The 21890-nt window shown below is 46.4% G+C and overlaps 1 pseudogene; it reads left to right on the top strand.

The window, feature by feature from the left end:
* Window positions 1–5875: 5875 nt before the first annotated feature.
* Window positions 5876–21143, top strand: LOC121550683 (annotated as a pseudogene).
* Window positions 21144–21890: the final 747 nt, after the last annotated feature.

Here is a 21890-nt window from a genome sequence, read left to right as displayed (position 1 = left end):
AATGGGGCCATGTATTGTGAGATTTTGAGTGAAAACCTCCTTCCATCAGCAAGGGCATTGAAGATGAAACGTGGCTGGGTCTTTCAGCATGACAATGATCCCAAACACACCACCCGGGCAACGAAGGAGTGGCTTCGTAAGAAGCATTTCAAGGTCCTGGAGTGTCCTAGCCAGTCTCCAGATCTCAACCCCATAGAAAATCTTTGGAGGGAGTTGAAAGTCTGTGTTGCCCAGCGACAGCCCCAAAACATCACTGCTCTAGAGGAGATCTGCATGGAGGAATAGGCCAAAATACCAGCAACAGTGTGTGAAAACCTTGTGAAGACTTACAGAAAACGTTTGACCTGTGTCATTGCCAACAAAGGGTATATAACAAAGTATTGAGAAACTTTTGTTATTGACCAAATACTTATTTTCCACCATGATTTGCAAATAAATTCATTAAAAATCCTACAATGTGATTTTCTGGATTTTTGTTTCTCATTTTGTCTGTCATAGTTGACGTGTACCTATGATGAAAATTACAGGCCTCTCTCATCTTTTTAAGTGGGAGAACTTGCACAATTGGTGGCTGACTAAATACTTTTTTTCCCCACTGTAAGGGGGAAAAAAGTATTTATAGTTCATATAATACACAGGTTGGCCCCAATAAAAAATTATAGCAACCATGGCAGACAACTCAACAGGTCCCTTGGACCAATAGCTATGAAATGTGTTACTCCTGTTGAATACCTAGGACAACAGTACCCAGCCTTGATTAAATACATTATATGGATATTCAAGAAATGGCATGATTGACCTATTGCCTCTGGGGAATTTCGGTTCCCCAAAGATGGGTCTTTTGACAAGAATCAATTTAACATCGTCCATGATATAATGGAGAAGAGAAAACATGACAAGAAAAAGGCAGAGAAAAAAGCCACACTGGTATCTGTAACTGTTTTACACTAATCCGGTCAGAGGGAACCGTGTTTTGGGCACGATCCAGGATAAACCATCTATAGACTGAAGTCAAAATGAAAGAAGTAAAAAAGTAGACACCAGAAGAAAAAATCTGAAAAGAAGCCCTATAAAAAAGAATATCCCGCCCTCCCAAAAGCACCGCCACCACCTCCCCCATATGATGACTGTTCCGGCTACAAAGGGGATGCGTTCCCTCTGAGACAGGTTGGCCTGGAACCAGAACCCAAAAAAAAAAGAAGTCATTATTAGGGGCACCCTGGAAGAAACTGAAGAGGGAGAAGAGAGTTCCACAAACCCCGGGTCAGGGCCCTCGGTGACAACCAAGTTAACAACTGAATTTAATAAATTGAATCTGGATGCTAGAACCAAACCACTCCCAGTTACCAAGCCAAAGTATCCGTATGTAAGGACAGGATGGTCGGTGACGGGAGAACAACAAGAGGACCGAAGAAGAGAACAAGAAAGGATGGAGGGACTGAAAGAAAGTGAAGCAAGGAAACAGAGAGATAAAGAAATGTTTGAGAGAGAGGATGCAAGACACAGAGATAGAGAGAGAGAGGATGAAGAGGAAAGATGGAAAAGAGAAAGGGAGTACGAAGAGGAAAGACGAAAAAATAAAGTGAGTACATGATAAGGTGGGAAGTAGACACAGAAGGTGCCTTCTCTTCAGGAGACAGAAACGGATGAACGCTCGTCAAGCGAGGTGTGCCCAATTTCTTACTCACTTTCAATTCATTCTGTCCTACCACCCAGGATCCCAGAATGTGAAAGCCAACGCACTCTCCAGGATGCACCATACCGGAGAAAGGAAGGATCTGGGGGGTCCTATCCTGCCCTCGTCTCTCATCGTTGCACCTGTCGTTTGGGATGTGGACGAAGACATCCGCCTGGCGGCTCAGGAGGACCCAGCGCCTGCCAACGTCCCTCCGGGGCACGTGTATGTACCCACCAGTGTTCGTGACCGCCTGCTGATCTGGGCACACACCACCCTTACGGCAGGGGACTCTGGTATTACGCGCACCCTGCATTCTCTAGCCCAAAAATACTGGTGGCCCACCTTGGCTTCTGATGTCTCCCGCTATGTCAACTCCTGTTCCCTATGTGCCCAATCGAAGACACCTCGAAATGCCCCGGCAGGCAAACTATTTCCTCTCCCAGTGCCTCAGCGACCTTGGTCACACCTGTCCATAGACTTTGTCACAGACCTTCCACGTTCTGACGGCTTCACCACAGTCATGGTGGTCGTAGATTGGTTCTCCAAATCATGTCGTTTTTTGCCACTAACTGGTCTTCCTTCTGCTCTCCAGGTCGCTGAGGTCCTGTTCCAACAGGTCTTCTGGCATTATGGACTTCCGGAGGACATCGTCTCGGACCATGGCCCCTTGGACACCCAGCCAGACCGATGCGCCCGCTGTCGACGAGTGGTTCCACAGGGCCGGACAGGTCTGGGACGCTGCCCATGTCCATCTCCAGAGGGCCATTCGTCGGCAGAAGGACCAAGCCGACTGCCACCGCAGTGAGGCCCCTGTATTCCAGCCTGGTGATCGTGTCTGGCTGAGCCCCCGGTTTGTGGGGCCGTTTAAGGTCCTCTGGCAGATAAATGAGGTATCATACCGGCTGCTCCTTCCCCCTCACTACCGCATCTCACCCACTTTTCATGTGTCTCTCCTCAGGCCGGTGGTTCCTGGTCCTCTGGTGGATGCCTTCCCCCGGGGTATGCCCCCTTCGCCCCTGGACATTGATGGGAGTCCGGCGTATGCGGTGAGGGACCTGCTGAACTCCAGGTTCCATGGGGGACTGCTCCAGGAGGTGTATGGTCCTGAGAAGAGGAGCTGGATTCCAGCTGGGGACGTTCTGGACCCCAACCTAATTCGGGACTTCCACCGTCGCCGCCCTGACCGGCCCGCCCCTTGCTCCCCTCCGGTGCTCGGAGTCACCGGTCTGAGCGCACCACCTCGGGAACACCGGAATGGAAACTCAACGCACCCTAATCACCTCCAGCGCACCTGCACCTCATCATCTCATCACCACCCCTATTTAGCCCTGGACCGTTCTGTATTGTGTTGTGTGTGATTGTTAAGCGTCGTGTCGTTTACTCTCTCTTTGTTATTCTCTTTCTCATTATTAAGTAAACCTTGATCTTGTTAATCACTGCATCTGCGCCTCTTCGTATATCGGTACTCGTCACACAAGGGGGATATTGCTCAGCATTGGGGCTAACCGTTAGTGGACAGTGTGTAATGCTGCTCCCAGATTCTTCTGACAATATGACTGAAATAATTAATGAAATAAGCAATTTGGCTGATACATTAGCACCAAGCAAAAATGATTGGTTCTCTTCCTGGTTGACTTCCACCTTTGGGGAATGGGGAACCAAACTGCTCACCTGGCTGTTACCAATCCTTCTGCCCCTGTTTTTACTCCTTATTGGTGTTTTGTGTTTTGTGTTGTATGGGAAAATATATAATTAACAAATTTGTCCCTGGCCTTATGGTTCTCCACATAGATAAACAGGTTGAGTTGAATTACTATGCTGAGACTTCTGGGCCTGTTTTGGTCCCTTCTGCCCACCGTTATGGGGACTCGGATTAATGGTTGTAAGTCAACTGATATTTATATGGAATTATGTTTTTACTGGATGGTTTTAAAATTCCTAGATTTTGTTGACACTTAGAAGTCTCAAAGAAGTGAATGATGGGGAATATATGATCTATTATGCGCATTTGCTTACATTATTAAAAACTATGGAGGCCTTGACAGCAAAAAGTTCTCAAAACCCTGCAACATGTCTCGTTTGATTTTCTGACACCTCAACCCCTGATACTGAGTTTGTGGGAAGACAGGATTAGGAACAATACTTTATTGTTGCTAGGGCAAGTTCAGGGTCAGGAAGGGAGTGCTAGTATAAAAAGCAGAGATTGTTTTAGAAACTTTGCAGAAATTATGAAGAGCTATACAAATCCTGTTGACTCTGTAGTAACTTCTGCCTGCAATTGCATAACTAAAGATTTTTTACATAAACTCAGAAGCCGTTGTCTGTGTCGTTTTCTAAAGTTAAAAGTTTGTTTAAGAATAAGAGAATATCAGCACTGTGCAAAGGACCCTCAACATGAGTAAGACATTTAAACAGGTCAACATTCACAAGGCCGCAAGGCCAGACGGATTACCAGGACGTGTACTCTGAGCATGCGCTGACCAACTGGCAAGTGTCTTCACTGATATTTTCAACCTGTCCCTGACTGAGTCTGTAATACCAACATGTTTCAAGCAGACCACCATAGTCCCTGTGCCCAAGAACACTAAGGTAACCTGCCTAAATGACTACCGACCCATAGCACTCAAGTCAGTAGCCATGTCGTGCTTTGAAAGGCTGGTCATGGCTCAAATGAACACCATTATCCCAGAAACCCTAGACCCACTCCAATTTGCATACCGCCCCAACAGATCCACAGATGATGCAATCTCTATTGCACTCCACACTGCCCTTTCCCACCTGGACAAGAGGAACACCTACGTGAGAATGCTATTAATTGACTACAGCTCAGCGTTCAACACTGTAGTGCCCTCAAAGCTCATCACTAAGCTAAGGACCCTAGGACTAAACACCTCCCTCTGCAACTGGATCCTGGACTTCCTGACGGGCCGCCCCCAGGTGGTAAGGGTAGGTAACAACACATCTGCCACGCTGATCCTAAACACGGGGGCCCCTCAGGGGTGCATGCTCAGTCCCCTCCTGTACTCCCTGTTCACCCATGACTGCATGGCCAAGCACGACTCCAACACCATCATTACGTTTGCTGACGACACAACAGTGTTAGGCCTGATCACCGACAATGATGAGACAGCCTATAGGGAGGAGGTCAGAGACCTGGTTGTGCCAGGATAACATGATCAACGTGATCAAGACAAAGGAGATGATTGTGGATTACAGGAAAAGGAGGACTGAGCACGCCCCCATTCTCATCGTTGGGGCTGTAGTGGAGCAGGTTGAGAGCTTCAAGTTTCTTGGTGTCCACATCACCAACAAAACAGTCATGAAGTGGGCACGACAAAGCCTATTCCCCCTCAGGAGACTGAAAAGTTTTGGCATGGGTCCTCAGACCCTCAAAAAGTTCTACAGCTGCACCATCGAGAGCATCCTGACTGGTTGCATCACCGCCTGGTATGGCAACTGCTCGGCCTCCGACCGCAAGGCACTACCGAGGGTAATGCGTACGGCCCAGTACATCACTGGGGCCAAGCTTCCTTCCATCCAGGACCTCTATACCAGGAGGTGTCAGAGGAAGGCACTAAAAATTGCCAAAGACTCCAGCCACCCTAGTCATAGACTGTTCTCTCTGCTACCGCACGGCAAGCGGTACCGAAGCGCCAAGTCTAGGTCCAAAAGGCTTCTTAACAGCTTCTACCCCCAAGCCATAAGACTCCTGAACAGCTAATTAAATGGCTACCCAGACTATTTGCATTGGCTGTCGCGGTGCAGGTTGCGCAGATGCATCTCTCCTGACTTCACTTCTCGACTTCCATCTACAATCGGTTGCTTTAGCCTTACCACTCAAACGCGCCCTTTGTCTTTGGTTGGTGACAGCAGAGGGACATGTGGTTCTGCACTGGCCAATAATGAGCCTGGATGAAGACATCGGCACTCACAGACTAGCAGCAGTGTTAGTTGGCACAGCAGAGGGAACCCTGCCACCTCTGCAGGAAGCCTAAACAGGAAGCCTAAACACTCACAGTGAGTGTGTGAGTGAATGCGTGAGAGAGAGAGAGAGATTAGTAACTGAAAGAAGAGGATAACAGAATGCAGAGGGATTTTACAGAGCAGACAACAGAGAGGCAAAAACAAACACAAGAAAGACTGCTGTGTGACCAGATTCACAAGATGTAAAGCAGCTTCAAGAGGAACCCTCAGCAGATGCTTCAGGACAGCCGCTCCAAGATCGAGCTGATCCGAATGCAGATTATCAAAGTCATCCAGACTGGTGTTGGGGATGGGAGAAGCAACCATGGCAGTACCAATCATGGAGGTCAGAGCATTATGGTACAGTTTAGTTAGTTAGGGGATCATGGTTACAATATGTAATTTACAATTGACTCAATCCATGTCTTTGCATGGAATGCCATCTTGCATCTTACTATAATCTGTTAGGCAGTTCCAGTGTTTGTTTTGCTTTCTATTTTATATGCTGATATGACCTTAACAAATCTATGCCTGTTTTCTCATGCACCATTGACCCAGGAGGATGTACCCTAGTGGGTGTCAATCCCCTGGACATTCATGTGGCAGAGTTAAAACACTATGTCCAGACAGAGGTGGTGAAGGTGGCTAGAGATGTGGTGAAGCAGCATGAGGAGCTGCCATCGCACGACCAACTGGCCCTGGCTGAGGTGGGCTAGCTTGGTTATATCTAGAAAGGCAGTTTTTTATTGTTTTACTATTCTATTCGAAAACAATACAAAATGAGTATCAATTCATAGGGACTAAGGAACCTTTCGTAAACTGAGTTTAAGATTGGAAAAACATCATCTTGGTTTGTACATTGGAACATTTGTTTTTGTGCCTATGCTATGTGTGTATGAGGAATTGCATACAGTATATCTCTACCAGGTCCGATCCCGTGTGCTAGAGTCGTCTCAGAAGCTAGATCTTCTGCGTCTTTCTCTGGAGTACCGCCTGAGGGAGTCATCTCAGGAAGCCATCCAGGAGCCTGTCACCAAAGAAGGGCTCCCTACAGGATCCCCTCCCCCAGAGGAACAACTACAAAGTTGTTTACTCTCCTCCCTCTCCTCCTCAACCTCCTCATCCTTACTTAAGCCGGCCTCCCTAACAGGTAACCACTCTCTTCAAACCTTACAGGTATTTTATGTATGTTTATGGATCTGAGGTAAAAGCAGAATGATAATATTTATTTTAATGTCTGTTCTCCTGATAAATGTAACATTTTACAGGCACACTTGAGGTCAGGCCTCTGGGATGTGAGGACTTGCTGAAATCCTTGCCAGGACGAAGCCAAATAACCAGTGCATCGTCTGCTCCGGATAGTCCACCAGATTCCAAAGTTGACAGCCAACCTGATCACACAGAAGACCTCTCCTGTAAATCCGTGTATAAAGGACCTTAGCCCTACTCAGCTCTTTAGTTCTATATTGAACATCCACTACCTCCTCCTCTCCTGCGGAGAGTGTACTGTGTATGTATGGTATTAAGTGCCCAGAGGGCTTGTGACTTCTTTGTTGAAGCTGTGGTTGTCGTATTTGAATATCCCAAGTACTGTACCTGTAGAACCAGCTCTCCTAAATGTTATTGTAGTCAAGGAAGTACAGGACAGTAATGTCTGACTTTGTGTCTGGCAGTGGAGATGAGTGCAGTGCTGAAACTGGATAACAGAGTGGTGGGTCGCACCCACTGGAAACCCCTGAGCAAGCAGGCCTGGAGACAAAGCTTCAGCATCCAACTGGAGTGGGCAAGTAGTGTCAATAGAGTGGGCAATTGATATTCTCATTGAAGTGGAAAGGGTGACTAGTTGAGGCAGTTATTTTACAGAACACCAGGAGGAGCCATTGTACTTCCCCTGCCTGGTTGTATGGGAACTCAATGGGATCTGTTGTACATAGTCTGAAAGTGTCTGAATTGGTTAAAGGTCATATAATTTCTCAGTTGGGAGATTGTACATATATTTCATATTTGGACCCCCACAGTCTCGGGAGCTGGAGATTGGGGTCTTCTGGCAAGAATGGAGGGCGACGTGTGCAGTCAAGTACTTGCGCCTGGAAGAGTTCCTGAACAACCAACAACATTCCCTGTGTTTGTGCCTGGAGCCCCAGGGTACACTGTTCACTGAGGTGTGATTTGTTTATAGTTCCGAATATGAGATGATTTAGCCACAGTGCGGTCTATCAATCAGATACCCATATGTAACACACTACGTGTTATTTTTCTGGTGGCTTTGCAGATTAACTTTGTCAAACCAGTGATTGAGCGCCAACCCAAACTAAGGCGTCAAAGGTGCATTTTCACAAAAGCGAAATCACCTGCCTTGGCCCATTAGTCACAGATCGAATAGGCCTACTCATGTTACTGTTGATGATAGGTACAGTATATTGTGTTGATGGGTGGAACTCAGTGTTTTTTTCCATCCACTCAGGGAAGAACTTCCTCCGTGCTGCCCAGATGAACATGAACTTTGCCACATGGGGCCATCTGATGATGAGTGTCCTGCCTCAATGCAGTTCCTTTACCACTTTGAGTCCATCTACTTCCTCTGATGTTGTGGTCAACCCGCCACCTTCCACCAATAAGGCCACTCTGTCAACCCCCTTACTGCCAGGGTGAGAGAAAGCACAGTGCTGCCCATCCAAACACAATACAGACAATGTGTGCATTAAGAACATAAACTGTAAAACAGGTATTGTGTGTTGTGTATTTATAAGAATAATTGTTTATGGGAGTATATGTATGAAAAAAAAAAAAGCACTCACTAACTGTAAGTCGCTCTGGATAAGAGCGTCTGCTAAATGACTAAAATGTAAAAAAAAATATGTAATATCATTATCATTGCATGATTTCCCTGACTATATACAGTACCAGTCAAACGTTTGGACACACCTACTCATTACAGGGTTTTTCTTTATTTTTTTACTATTTTCTACATTGTAGAACAATAGTGAAGACATCAAAACTATGAAATAACACATATCCAATGGTGGAACAAGCTCCCTCACGACGCCAGGACAGCGGAGTCACTCACCACCTTCCGGAGACATTTGAAACCCCACCTCTTTAAGGAATACCTGGGATAGGATAAAGTAATCCTTCATCCCCAGATGGGATGGCGTATCACTGCAGAATGCTGTGGTAGCCATGCTGGTTAAGTTTGCCTTGAATTCTAAATAATTCACAGACAGTGTCACCAGAAAAGCACCCCCACACCATAACACCTCCTCCTCCATGCTTTACGATGAGAAATACACATGCGGAGATCATCCGTTCACCCACACAGCATCTCACAAAGACATGGCGGTTGGAACCAAAAATCTCCAATTTGGACTCCAGACCATTGCTCGTGTTTCTTGGCCCAAGCAGGTCTCTTCTTCTTATTGGTGTCCTTTAATAGTGGTTTCTTTGCAGCAATTCGACCATGAAGGCCTGATTCACACAGTCTCCTCTGAACAGTTGATGTTGAGATGTGTCTATTACTTGAACTCTGTGAAGCATTTATTTGGGCTGCAATTTCTGTGGCTGGAAACTCTAATGAACTTATCCTCTGCAGCAGAGGTAACTCTGGGTCTTCCTTTCCTGTGGTGGTCCTCATGAGAGCCAGTTTCATCATAGCGCTTGATGGTTCTTGCGACTGCAAATGTTCATTATTCACTGACCTTCATGTCTTAAAGTAATGATGGACTATTGTTTCTCTTTGCTTATTTGAGCTGTTCTTGCCATAATATGGACTTGGTCTTTTACCAAATAGGGCTATCTTCTGTATACCCCCCTACCTTGTCACAACACAACTGATTGGCTCAAACGCATTAAGAAGGAAATAAATTCCACAAATTAACTTTTAAGAAGGCACACCTGTTAATTGAAATGCATTCCAGGTGACTATCTCATGAAGCTGATTGAGAGAATGCCAAGAGTGTGCTGTCATCAATGCAGAGGGTGGCTATTTGAAGAATCTCAAATATAAAATATATTTTGATTTGTTTAACACTTTTTTGGTTACTACGTGATTCCATATGTGTTATTTCATAGTTTGTTTTGATGTCTTCACTATTATTATACAATATAGAAAATATAAAAAATAAAGAAAAACCCTTGAATGAGTAGGTGTGTCCAAACATCTGACTGGTACTGTACAGTTGTGGTCAAAAGTTCTGAGAATGACACAAATATTAATTTTCACAAAGTCTGCTGCCTCAGTTTTTATGATGGCAATTTGCATATACTCCAGAATGTTATGAAGAGTGATCAGATGAATTGCAATTAATTGCAAAGTCCCTCTTTGCCATGAAAATGAACTTAATCCCCCAAAAACATTTCCACTGCATTTCAGCCCTGCCACAAAAGGACCAGCTGACATCATGTCAGTGATTCTGTCGTTAACAGAGGTGAGAGTGTTGACGAGGACAAGGCTGGAGATCACTCTGTCATGCTGACTGAGTTAGAATAACAGACTGGAAGCTTTAAAAGGAGGGTGGTGCTTGAAATCATTGTTCTTCCTCTGTTAACCATGGTTACCTGCAAGGAAACACGTGCCGTCATCATTGCTTTGCACAAAAAGGCAAGGATATTGCTGCTAGTAAGATTGCACCTAAATCAACCATTTATCGGATCATCAAGAACTTCAAGGAGAGAGGTTCAATTGTTGTGAAGAAGGCTTCAGGGCACCCAAGAAAGTCCAGCAAGCGCCAGGACCGTCTCCTAAAGTTGATTCAGCTGCAGGATCGGGGCACCACCAGTGCAGAGCTTGCTCTGGAATGGCAGCAGGCAGGTGTGAGTGCATGTGCACGCACAGTGAGGCGAAGACTTTTGGAGGATGGCCTGGTGTCAAGAAGGGCATCGAGGAAGCCACTTCTCTCCAGGAAAAACATCAGGGACAGACCGATATTCTGCAAAAGGTACAGGGATTGGACTGCTGAGGACTGGGGTAAAGTCATTTTCTCTGATGAATCCCCTTTCCAATTGTTTGGGGCATCCGGAAAAATTTTAGTCCAGAGAAGACAAGGTGAGCACTACCATCAGTCCTGTGTCATGCCAACAGTAAAGCATCCTGAGACCATTCATGTGTGGGGTTGTTTCTCAGCCAAGGGAGTGGGCTCACTCACAATTTTGCTTAAGAACACAGCCATGAATAAAGAATGGTACCAACACATCCTCCAAGAGCAACTTCTCCCAACCATCCAAAAACAGTTTGGTGATGAACAATGCCTTTTCCAGCATGATGGAGCACCTTGCCATTAGGCAAAAGTGATAACTAAGTGGCTTGGGGAACAAAACATAGAAACTCCCCAGACCTTAATCCCATTGAGAACTTGTGATCGATCCTCAAGAGGAGGGTGGACAAACAAAAACCAACACATTCTGACTAACTCCAAGCATTGATTATGCAAGAATGGGCTGCCATCAGTCAGGATGTGGCCCAGAAGTTAATTGACAGCATGCCAGGGCGGATTGCAGAGGTCTTACAAAAGAAGGGTCAACACTGCAAATATTGACTCTTTGCATACACTTTGTCATGCCCTGACTCTGGGGACTCTTATTTGTTGAGTCAGGGTGTGATTTTCTATGTTGTGATTGTCTATGTTGTTTATTCTAGTATGTGTATTTCTATGTTGGCCGGTGTGGTTCCCAATCAGAGGCAGCTGTCGCTCGTTGTCTCTGATTGGGGACCATACTTAGGCAGCCTATTGGCACTAGTGGGTTGTGGGATCTTGTTCCGTGTTGAGGTATGTTGTATTTGTTTTTTTTATTTTTTTTATTTTTTTTTAAATCTTTTTTTTTGGGGGGGGGGTGAATGGATCAGCTTAATATTGCAGATAGATTGTATCTTCTATCAATGTAATTGTCTGCATCACTTCCAATCCCCCATGTTTTTTTAGTTTTCTTTTATGTATATACTCCCCTTTATTACTTTTCAACCCCACCATCCTTTCCCTACTTGGAGTAAATTAGTGAACAACAATGCCCAGGCCTCTACTTCCGGTCTATACTTACTATCTACACCTTATGGACAGAGTTAATTTTACAATAATTCTATTATATATATGTATATATATATATTTTTTTATTGCTCCTGAACTTCTTCTAATCTCAACCTCTCCGATCATTTTCATGATGTCCATCCGGTTTGCTTCTATATGCCATATCTTTCTAACTGTGCTCTTTCCCAAAAGCTCCCAACATACAACCTATATACTTATTATGGACACAGTATGCTTACATTATTAGCTATCTTTGTTATTATTTGTTGTTATTTGTTATTAGTCCCATCCTTCAACTCTATTCAATACCTCCCATCTATCTCTTAACACCATCCATATAGGATTTCTATTTGCCATATATATTTCAACCGTACTGTGATGTTTTACAAAAGTTCTGAACCTTTCTATTCTCATTGCTTCTACAGATTGTGAATTAAAAATAAACATTTTTGCTAAAACTATTATTATATTATTGATTGATTGACTATGACTTTTCAGATCACCCAGTAATGCTATCTGCAAGGTTAGTTCCAGGTAAATATTGCAATCCATTCTGCAGTGATACGCCATCCCATCTGGGGATGAAGGATTACTTCATCCTATCCCAGGTATTCCTTAAAGAGGTGGGGTTTCAAATGTCTCCGGAAGGTGGTGAGTGACTCCGCTGTCCTGGCGTCGTGAGGGAGCTTGTTCCACCATTGGGGTGCCAGAGCAGCGAACAGTTTTGACTGGGCTGAGCGGGAACTATGCTTCCGCAGAGGAAGGGGAGCCAGCAGGCCAGAGGTGGATGAACGCAATGCCCTCGTTTGGGTGTAGGGACTGATCAGAGCCTGAAGGTACGGAGGTGCCGTTCCCCTCACTGCTCCATAGGCAAGCACCGTGGTCTTGTAACGGATGCGAGCTTCAACTGGAAGCCAGTGGAGTGTGCGGAGGAGGGGGGTGACGTGAGAGAACTTGGGAAGGTTGAACACCAGACGGGCTGCGGCATTCTGGATGAGTTGTAGGGGGTTTAATGGCACAGGCAGGGAGCCCAGCCAACAGCGAGTTGCAGTAATCCAGACGGGGAGATGACAAGTGCCTGGATTAGGACCTGTGCCGCTTCCTGTGTAAGGCAGGGTCGTACTCTCCGAATGTTGTAGAGCATGAACCTGCAGGATCGGGTCACCGCCTTGATGTTAGCGGAGAACGACAGGGTGTTGTCCAGGGTCACGCCAAGGCTCTTCGCACTCTGGGAGGAGGACACAACAGAGTTGTCAACCGTGATGGCGAGATCATGGAACGGGCAGTCCTTCCCCGGGAGGAAGAGCAGCTCCGTCTTGCCAGGGGTTCAGCTTGAGGTGGTGATCCGTCATCCATACTGATATGTCGGCCAGACATGCAGAGATGCGATTCGCCACCTGGTTATCAGAAGGGGGAAAGGAGAAGATTAGTTGTGTATCGTCAGCGTAGCAATGATAGGAGAGGCCATGTGAGGATATGACAGAGCCAAGTGACTTGGTGTATAGGGAGAAAAGGAGAGGGCCTAGAACTGAGCCCTGGGGGACACCAGTGGTGAGAGCACGTGGTGCGGAGACAGCTTCTCGCCACGCCACTTGGTAGGAGCGACCGGTCAGGTAGGACGCAATCCAGGAGTGAGCCGCGCCGGAGATGCCCAGCTCGGAGAGGGTGGAGAGGAGGATCTGATGGTTCACAGTATCAAAGGCAGCAGACAGGTCTAGAAGGACAAGAGCAGAGGAGAGAGAGTTAGCTTTAGCAGTGCGGAGAGCCTCCGTGACACAGAGAAGAGCAGTCTCAGTTGAATGACCAGTCCTGAAACCTGACTGGTTTGGATCAAGAAGGTCATTCTGAGAGAGATAGCAAGAGAGTTGGCTAAAGACGGCACGCTCAATAGTTTTGGAAAGAAAAGAAAGAAGGGATACTGGTCTGTAGTTGTTGACATCAGTGGGATCGAGTGTTGGTTTTTTGAGAATATAAATATAAATAAATAACATTCTATTGGTAGCAATAATTTTATATAATAATTTAAATTGAAAGATTATAATTTTTGAATCCGGTGTCGTTTTGAGGTATGTTGTTTGTGTACCTTGGACTTCACGTTTCGTTTGTTGTTTTGTAGTTGTTGATTCGGTTCAAATAAACATGTATGCATATCACGCTGCGCCTTGGTCTGACCCGTTCATGAACGAGCGTGACACACTTAATGTAATTGTCAATAAAAGCCTTTGACACTTATGGAATGCTTGTAATTATACGTCAGTATACCATAGTATCATCTGACAAAAATATCTAAAAACACTGAAGCAGCAAACTTTGTGAAGACCAATACGTGTGTCATTCTCAAAACTTTGACCACGACTGTATATGACCTTCATTGTGTTTCTCTTGATCTGCAGTGACATGCCTGTGATTAGGCTTAACATAAGTGAGGAACAGTCATCTAAAACGTCTAGCACTGACCAGGGAAGAAGAATCCCCAACACGGTCTCAACAGCACAGAAAACACCACATATGCCTACCCAGCTCCACTAAACAGAAAACTGTGGTAGTAAAATGTCATTTTGGTAAAGTCATGTGCATAGAGTGCTTTAGAAGACTTTGAATGACTGGTATTGGTGTCCATGGTTCTAGCTTTGTGGCATATCTGTCTGACTCTTTTCAGTCCTCCACTGAAAACTACACAACAGAGAGAGCAAGGATGCAGATTTCAAATGTATCTCTGTCCTGGGAAGAGGACACTTTGGAAAGGTCCATTGTTTTTTGCCAACACAACATGATGTTACAGTATTATATGACTTTGCATAGCCCACTGCATCACGTACTCTAATATTCACCCTATCCAGGTACTCTAGCTGAGTTGAAGAAGACCGGAAAACTCTACGCCATCAAAGCCTTGAAGAGGGACATTGTGACCCATGATGAAGTGGACAGGTTAGTGTTCTTTATTAAGAATAGTAGACATAATGATATAGTATACCATACAATGGATAGGCTTGCTCACTTAACACACATACAGTAGTACAGCAGTGATACCCACAGATAATAACTTATTTACAGTAAGAAATGCTCTCTCTGATGGCTTGACAGCCTTATGTGTGAGAGGAGGATCTTCGAGATGATCAACGCATCGAGGCACCCTTTTCTAGTCAACCTGTACGGCTGCTTCCAGACAAGTGAGCATGTGTGTTTTGTACTCGCCAGGGGGTGACGTCATGATCCATATCCACAATAACGTCTTCTCTGAGGTGCAGACCAGGTGAGTTGTACCTTACAAGATTTTAAATTTTTTAAAAATTTTAGTCATTTAGCAGACGCTCTTATCCAGAGCGACTTACAGTTAGTGAGTGCATACATTTTTCATACTGGCCCCCCGTGGGAAACGAACCCACAACCCTGGCGTTGCAAGCGCCACGCTCTACCAACTGAGCTACAGGAGACACACACACACACACACACACACACACACACACACACACACACACACACACACACACACACACACACACACACACACACACACACACACACACACACACACACACACACACACACACACACACACACACACACACACACACACACACACACACACACACACACACACACACACACACACACACACACACACACACACACACACACACACACACACACACACACACACACACACACACACACACACACACACACACACACACACACACACACACACTTAACAGTACATTTTTGGATTGTCTTGACTTCTCTTAGATTTTCTTGACTTTTCTTTGTGTTACAGGTTCTACTCAGCCTGTGTTCTGCTGGGTCTAGAGTAAGTAAGATAGTTTATTGGTAAGTCGTGTCTGAGTCATTTGACTGACGGGTGTTATAAACCAGCGCTAAATACAGCTATAGCTTGCATCTGCAGCTTATTTAAATTAGAAGTGTTTTACACAGGTATTTGAAGATGGACAACTTGCTGATGGACGCAGATGGATCTGTTAAAATCACAGACTTTGGACTTTGTAAAGAAGGTCAAATTATGGTTTATCATATGTGACAGAGTATGTGGGTATGCATGGAAATTACATATTTAAAACTGTGTGTGTAGTTAAACACTGCTCCATCTGCTGTTGTCCTGGCAGGGATGGGGCATGGTGACCAGACGTCAACATTCTGTGGAACCCCAGAGTTCCTGGTGCCTGAGGTGCTTACTGATGATAACTACACACGAGCTGTGGACTGGTGGGGAATGGGCGTCCTTATCTTTGAGATGCTTGTGGGAGAGGTAAGTGATAAACACCAAAAACGCACTCCCTAAAACACAGACAGACTAAAACAGTTCGTCACAAACAAGCAACACCAACATAGACACATGCATACAAACACACGATAACATACGCACTATACACACATGTACACATGGATTTTGTGTTATAGATATGTGGTAGTAGAGTAGAGGCCTGAGGGCACAGACTTAATATGTTGTGAAATCTGTTATGAATGTATAGTAATGTTTTTAAAAATATATAACTTTCTTAATTTTGCTGGACCCCAGGAAGAGTAGCTGCTGCTTTGGCAGCAGCTAATGGGGATCCATAATAAATGCAAAGAGAAATTAATAACCACAAATACACAGATATGTAACGTTATATAGTTTCAATGACTAGTTATAAAACAGAATAAAGCCTTCTCTCTATCAATCTTTTGCCAGTCTCCATTCCCAGGAGAAGATGAAGAGGTGTTTGACAGCATAGTTAATGATGATGTTCATTATCCTGGATGCCTCTCTCCAGACTCCATCCTTCAAAAGGTAACAACCCTCCTTTCTCTTCTAATTTTGTCTTTCATATTTGTATATACAGTGGGGGAAAAAGTATTTAGTCAGCCACGAATTGTGCAAGTTCTCCCACTTAAAAAGATGAGAGAGGCCTGTAATTTTCATCATAGGTACACGTCAACTATGACAGACAAAATGAGAAAAAAAATCCAGAAAATCACATTGTAGGATTTTTAATGAATTTATTTGCAAATTATGGTGGAAAATAAGTATTTGGTCAATAACAAAAGTTTCTCAATACTTTGTTATATACCCTTTGTTGGCAATGACACAGGTCAAACGTTTTCTGTAAGCCTTCACAAGGTTTTCACACACTGTTGCTGGTATTTTGGCCATTCCTCCATGCAGATCTCCTCTAGAGCAGTGATGTTTTGGGGCTGTCGCTGGGCAACACGGACTTTCAACTCCCTCCAAAGATTTTCTATGGGGTTGAGATCTGGAGACTGGCTAGGCCACTCCAGGACCTTGAAATGATTCTTACGAAGCCACTCCTTCGTTGCCCGGGCGGTGTGTTTGGGATCATTGTCATGCTGAAAGACCCAGCCACGTTTCATCTTCAATGCCCTTGCTGATAGAAGGAGGTTTTCACTCAAAATTTCACGATACATGGCCCCATTCATTCTTTCCTTTACACGGATCAGTCGTCCTGGTCCCTTTGCAGAAAAAACAGCCCCAAAGCATGATGTTTCCACCCCCATGCTTCACAGTAGGTATGGTGTTCTTTGGATGCAACTCAGCATTCTTTGTCCTCCAAACACGACGAGTTGAGTTTTTACCAAAAAGTTCTATTTTGGTTTCATCTGACCATATGACATTCTCCCAATCCTCTTCTGGATCATCCAAATGCACTCTAGCAAACTTCAGACGGGCCTGGACATGTACTGGCTTAAGCAGGGGGACACGTCTGGCACTGCAGGATTTGAGTCCCTGGCGGCGTAGTGTGTTACTGATGGTAGGCTTTGTTACTTTGGTCCCAGCTCTCTGCAGGTCATTCACTAGGTCCCCCGTGTGGTTCTGGGATTTTTGCTCACCGTTCTTGTGATCATTTTGACCCCACGGGGTGAGATCTTGCGTGGAGCCCCAGATCGAGGGAGATTATCAGTGGTCTTGTATGTCTTCCATTTGCTAATAATTGCTCCCACAGTTGATTTCTTCAAACCAAGCTGCTTACCTATTGCAGATTCAGTCTTCCCAGCCTGGTGCAGGTCTACAATTTTGTTTCTGGTGTCCTTTGACAGCTCTTTGGTCTTGGCCATAGTGGAGTTTGGAGTGTGACTGTTTGAGGTTGTGGACAGGTGTCTTTTATACTGATAACAAGTTCAAACAGGTGCCATTAATACAGGTAACGAGTGGAGGACAGAGGAGCCTCTTAAAGAAGAAGTTACAGGTCTGTGAGAGCCAGAAATCTTGCTTGTTTGTAGGTGACCAAATACTTATTTTCCACCATAATTTGCAAATAAATTCATTAAAAATCCTACAATGTGATTTTCTGGAGAAAAAAATTCTCAATTTGTCTGTCATAGTTGACGTGTACCTATGATGAAAATTACAGGCCTCTCTCATCTTTTTAAGTGGGAGAACTTGCACAATTGGTGGCTGACTAAATACTTTTTCCCCCACTGTATTTGGGAACTGTCACGATCGTCGTAGGGAATAGACCAAGGCGCAGCGTGATGAACGAACATGTTTGACTTTATTATCTTTAGTGATAATAGAACAACAATCAACAAAACAATAAACGACTCGTAATGTCCAACGGTAACAATGACCAAACACGGAACAAGAACCCACAAACACAAAGTGAAAAACAGACAGTTTAAATATGGCTCCCAATTAGAGACAACCAGCACCAGCTGACACGCGTTGTCTCTGATTGGGAGCCATATTTAAACTGTCTGTTTTTCCCTTTGTGTTTGTGGGTTAAAAGTATAAAAGACACCTGTCCACAACCTCAAACAGTCACACTCCAAACTCCACTATGGCCAAGACCAAAGAGCTGTCAAAGGACACCAGAAACAGAATTGAAACAAAACAAAAATGTTCGTTCATCACGCTGCGCCTTGGTCTATTCCCTACGACGATCGTGACAGAAGAACCCACTATCACAGGACCAAGCAGCGTGTCCAGGAGCAGGCAGCCTGGACGTGGGAGCAGATCTTAGACGGGCAGGGGTCCTGGACCTGGGAGGAAATCCTGGCCGGGATGGATCGCCGGCCATGGAGTGAGACAGTAGAGAGGCGACGGAGAGAGGAGCAACGGCGTGATCAGTGTCGTCGTCGGGCTGACGAGAGGCAACCCCAAAACATTTTTAGGGGGGGGGCACAGGGCATGGACGACGGGGCGGACGGAGGCAGAAAAGGGGCGTATTCAGAAGGCCACCAGGTTACGGGGGCCACTGGTCAAAGTAGGGAAAGAAGGTTTAGAGGCACGGCGAGAGGTACTGGGGTGTGTTACCAGTCCGGTCCGGCCCGTTCCAGATCCCGGGGTAGAGCCAGTGGTGTGTGTCCCCAGTACGGTCCGGCCTGTTACGGCCCCTCGCACCAAATGTACGGTGCGCGTCGCCAGCCCGGTCGGCCTGTTCCTGCCTCTCGCACCAAGCCTACGGTGCGCGTCGCCAGCCCGGTCCGGCCTGTTCCTGCCCCTCGCACCAAGCCTACGGTGTGCGTCGCCAGCCCGGCCCGGCCTGTTCCTGCCACTCGCACCAAGTCTACGGTGTGCGTCGCCAGCCCGGCCCGGCCTGTTCCTGCCACTCGCACCAAATCTACGGTGCGCGTCGCCAGCCCGGCCCGGCCTGTTCCTGCCACTCGCACCAAGCCTACGGTGCGCGTCGCCAGCCCGGCCCGGCCTGTTCCTGCTCCTCGCACCAAGTCTACGGTGTGCGTCGCCAGCCCGGCCCGGCCTGTTCCTGCCACTCGCACCAAATCTACGGTGCGCGTCGCCAGCCCGGCCCGGCCTGTTCCTGCCACTCGCACCAAGCCTACGGTGCGCGTCGCCGGCCCGGCCTGTTCCTGCTCCTCGCACCAAACCTACGATGTGCGTCGCCAGCCCGGCCCGGCCTGTTCCTGCCACTCGCACCAAGCCTACAGTGCGCGTCGCCAGCCCGGCCCGGCCTGTTCCTGCTACTCGCACCAAGCCAGGGGTGCGAGTCGTCAGCCTGGTAAAGCCCGTCGCTGCTCCACGCACCAAGCCAGGGGTGCGAGTCGTCAGCCCGGTAAAGCCCGTTCCGGCTCCACGCACCAAGCCAGGGTGCGCATCGTCAGCCCGGTCCGGCCGTTGCTGCTCCACGCACAAGCCAGGGGGTGCGAGTCGTCAGTCCGGTGAGGCCCGTTCCGGCTCCATGCACCAAGCCAGGGGTGCGCATCGTCAGCCCGGTCCGGCCCATTGCTGCTCCACGCACCAAGCCAGGGAGTGCGAGTCGTCAGTCGGTGAGGCCCGTTCGGCTCCACGCACCAAGGCAGGGGTGCGCATCGTCAGCCCGGTCCGGCCCGTTGCTGCTCCACGCACCAAGCCAGGGGTGCGAGTCGTCAGTCCGGTGAGGCCCGTTCCTGTCCCACGCACCAAGCCAGGGGTGCGCGTCGTCAGTCCGGCACAACCCGTGCCTGGGTCACCGGTGCCTAACCAGGTACCGGTCAACTGCTCCACTACGGAGCTGAAGCTATCCGCTCCTGCTACGTCCAGTCCAGCTCCAGCCAGCGGGGCCAGACCGGACCAGGGGCGCTATGGGGGGATTATTGGAGGGTGGTGGGCAAGCCCGGAGCCAGAACCGCCGCCGAGGAGGAATGCCCACCCAGCCCTCCCCTGTTTTGCTCTAGTCGAGGCGCGGTCGCAGTTCGCGCCTTTAGGGGGGGGTACTGTCACACCCTGGCTCTGGGACTCTATATGTTGAGCCAGGGTGTGTTCATTCTGTTGTGTTTATTTCTATGTTGGCTAGAGTGACTCCCAATCAGAGGCAACGAGTGTCAGCTGTCGTTGGTTGTCTCTGATTGGGAGCCATATTTAAACTGTCTGTTTTCCCTTTGTGTTTGTGGGTTCTTGTTCCGTGTTGGTCATTGTTACCGTGGACTTCACGAGTCGTTTCTTGTTTTGTTGATTGTTGTCTATTATCACTAAAGATAATAAAGTCAAACATGTTCGTTCATCACGCTGCGCCTTGGTCTATTCCCTACGACGATCGTGACAGGAACTGTTCAGAAAGAGTTTTGTTTTGAAGATACCAGTGTTTGTTTTGAACCATCACCCTGTCTGTACATGCTGATCCCTAATCATACCCCTACTCCCTGCAGCTTCTTAAGAGGAATCCAGAGAAAAGACTGGGAGCCGGAAAGGGGGACATAAATTAAGTCAAGTGCGAGCAATTTTTCAAAGTAGTTTAGTTCAAATCATTTTCAATCAATGCTTTTAGATATAGATGCATCAGCCTTATCTTTGAGATGCTTGTGGGAGAATACCTTATATTTTGTAACTTAACTCATATCTATTTGACAAACAGACTATAGACTGGGATGCACTGCTAGCTAAAAAAGTTTATCTTCCGTTCCTGCTAAAAATCAAGGAGTCTGTGGACATCAGTAACTTTAACAGCGAGTTCACGACTCTCCAGCCGACTCTGTCACCTCCTCTAGTGTCCTGCAGCCTCTCCCCTGAGCAGCAGGATGCTTTCACACACTGACTTCTCATCTCTGCATGGATGAAGCAGTCAGAGACAGAGGGTTGCATCCAGGTCATGAAACGGTTGCATGAACAGTTGCCTAGCACAACCTTTTCTTAACTTCTACAGGATCGGTGTCCCGTATACGGGACGGTTGAGCTAACGTGCGCTAATGTGATTAGCATGACTGTTGCAAGTAACAGCAAACTTTCCAGGACATAGACATGTCTTATATGGGCAGAAAGCGTAAATTCTTGTTCATCTAACTGCACTGTCCAATTTACAGTAGCTATTACAGTGAAAAAGACCATGCTATTGTTTGAGGAGAGTGCACAACAACAAAAACTTATCACGGCAACTGGTTTGATACATTCACCTCTGAAGGTAAATAATGTACTTACATTCAGTAATCTTGCTCTGATTTGTCATCCTGAGGGTCCCAGAGATAAAATGTAGCATAGTTTTATTTGATAAAATCCATTTTTATATTCAAATGTAGGAACTGGGTCCTACAGTTTGAACCCTTGTTATCTCTGGCTCCACACCCACCCCGCCCGGCCATCTAGATGTGTGAAAGTTAGTGTATAAGCTAATGATCCATCATGTATGACATTCCTGGGAGTGTGTAAACTTACATTTTGTATTATCATATCCTTTTTGTATGTTCTCTATAGTTATGTACTTGAAAATGTATCAATTGACCAATTCGGCACATTTGGGTAGACTTGATACAAAATAGTCCAGTATTGCAATGCTTCACTGGATCAA

This window comes from Coregonus clupeaformis, chromosome 18 (genome assembly GCF_020615455.1).
Source record: "Coregonus clupeaformis isolate EN_2021a chromosome 18, ASM2061545v1, whole genome shotgun sequence".
NCBI lineage: Eukaryota > Metazoa > Chordata > Actinopteri > Salmoniformes > Salmonidae > Coregonus > Coregonus clupeaformis.
Note: the sequence above shows the minus strand (reverse complement) of the source record. Positions and strands in the feature narration are given on the sequence as shown.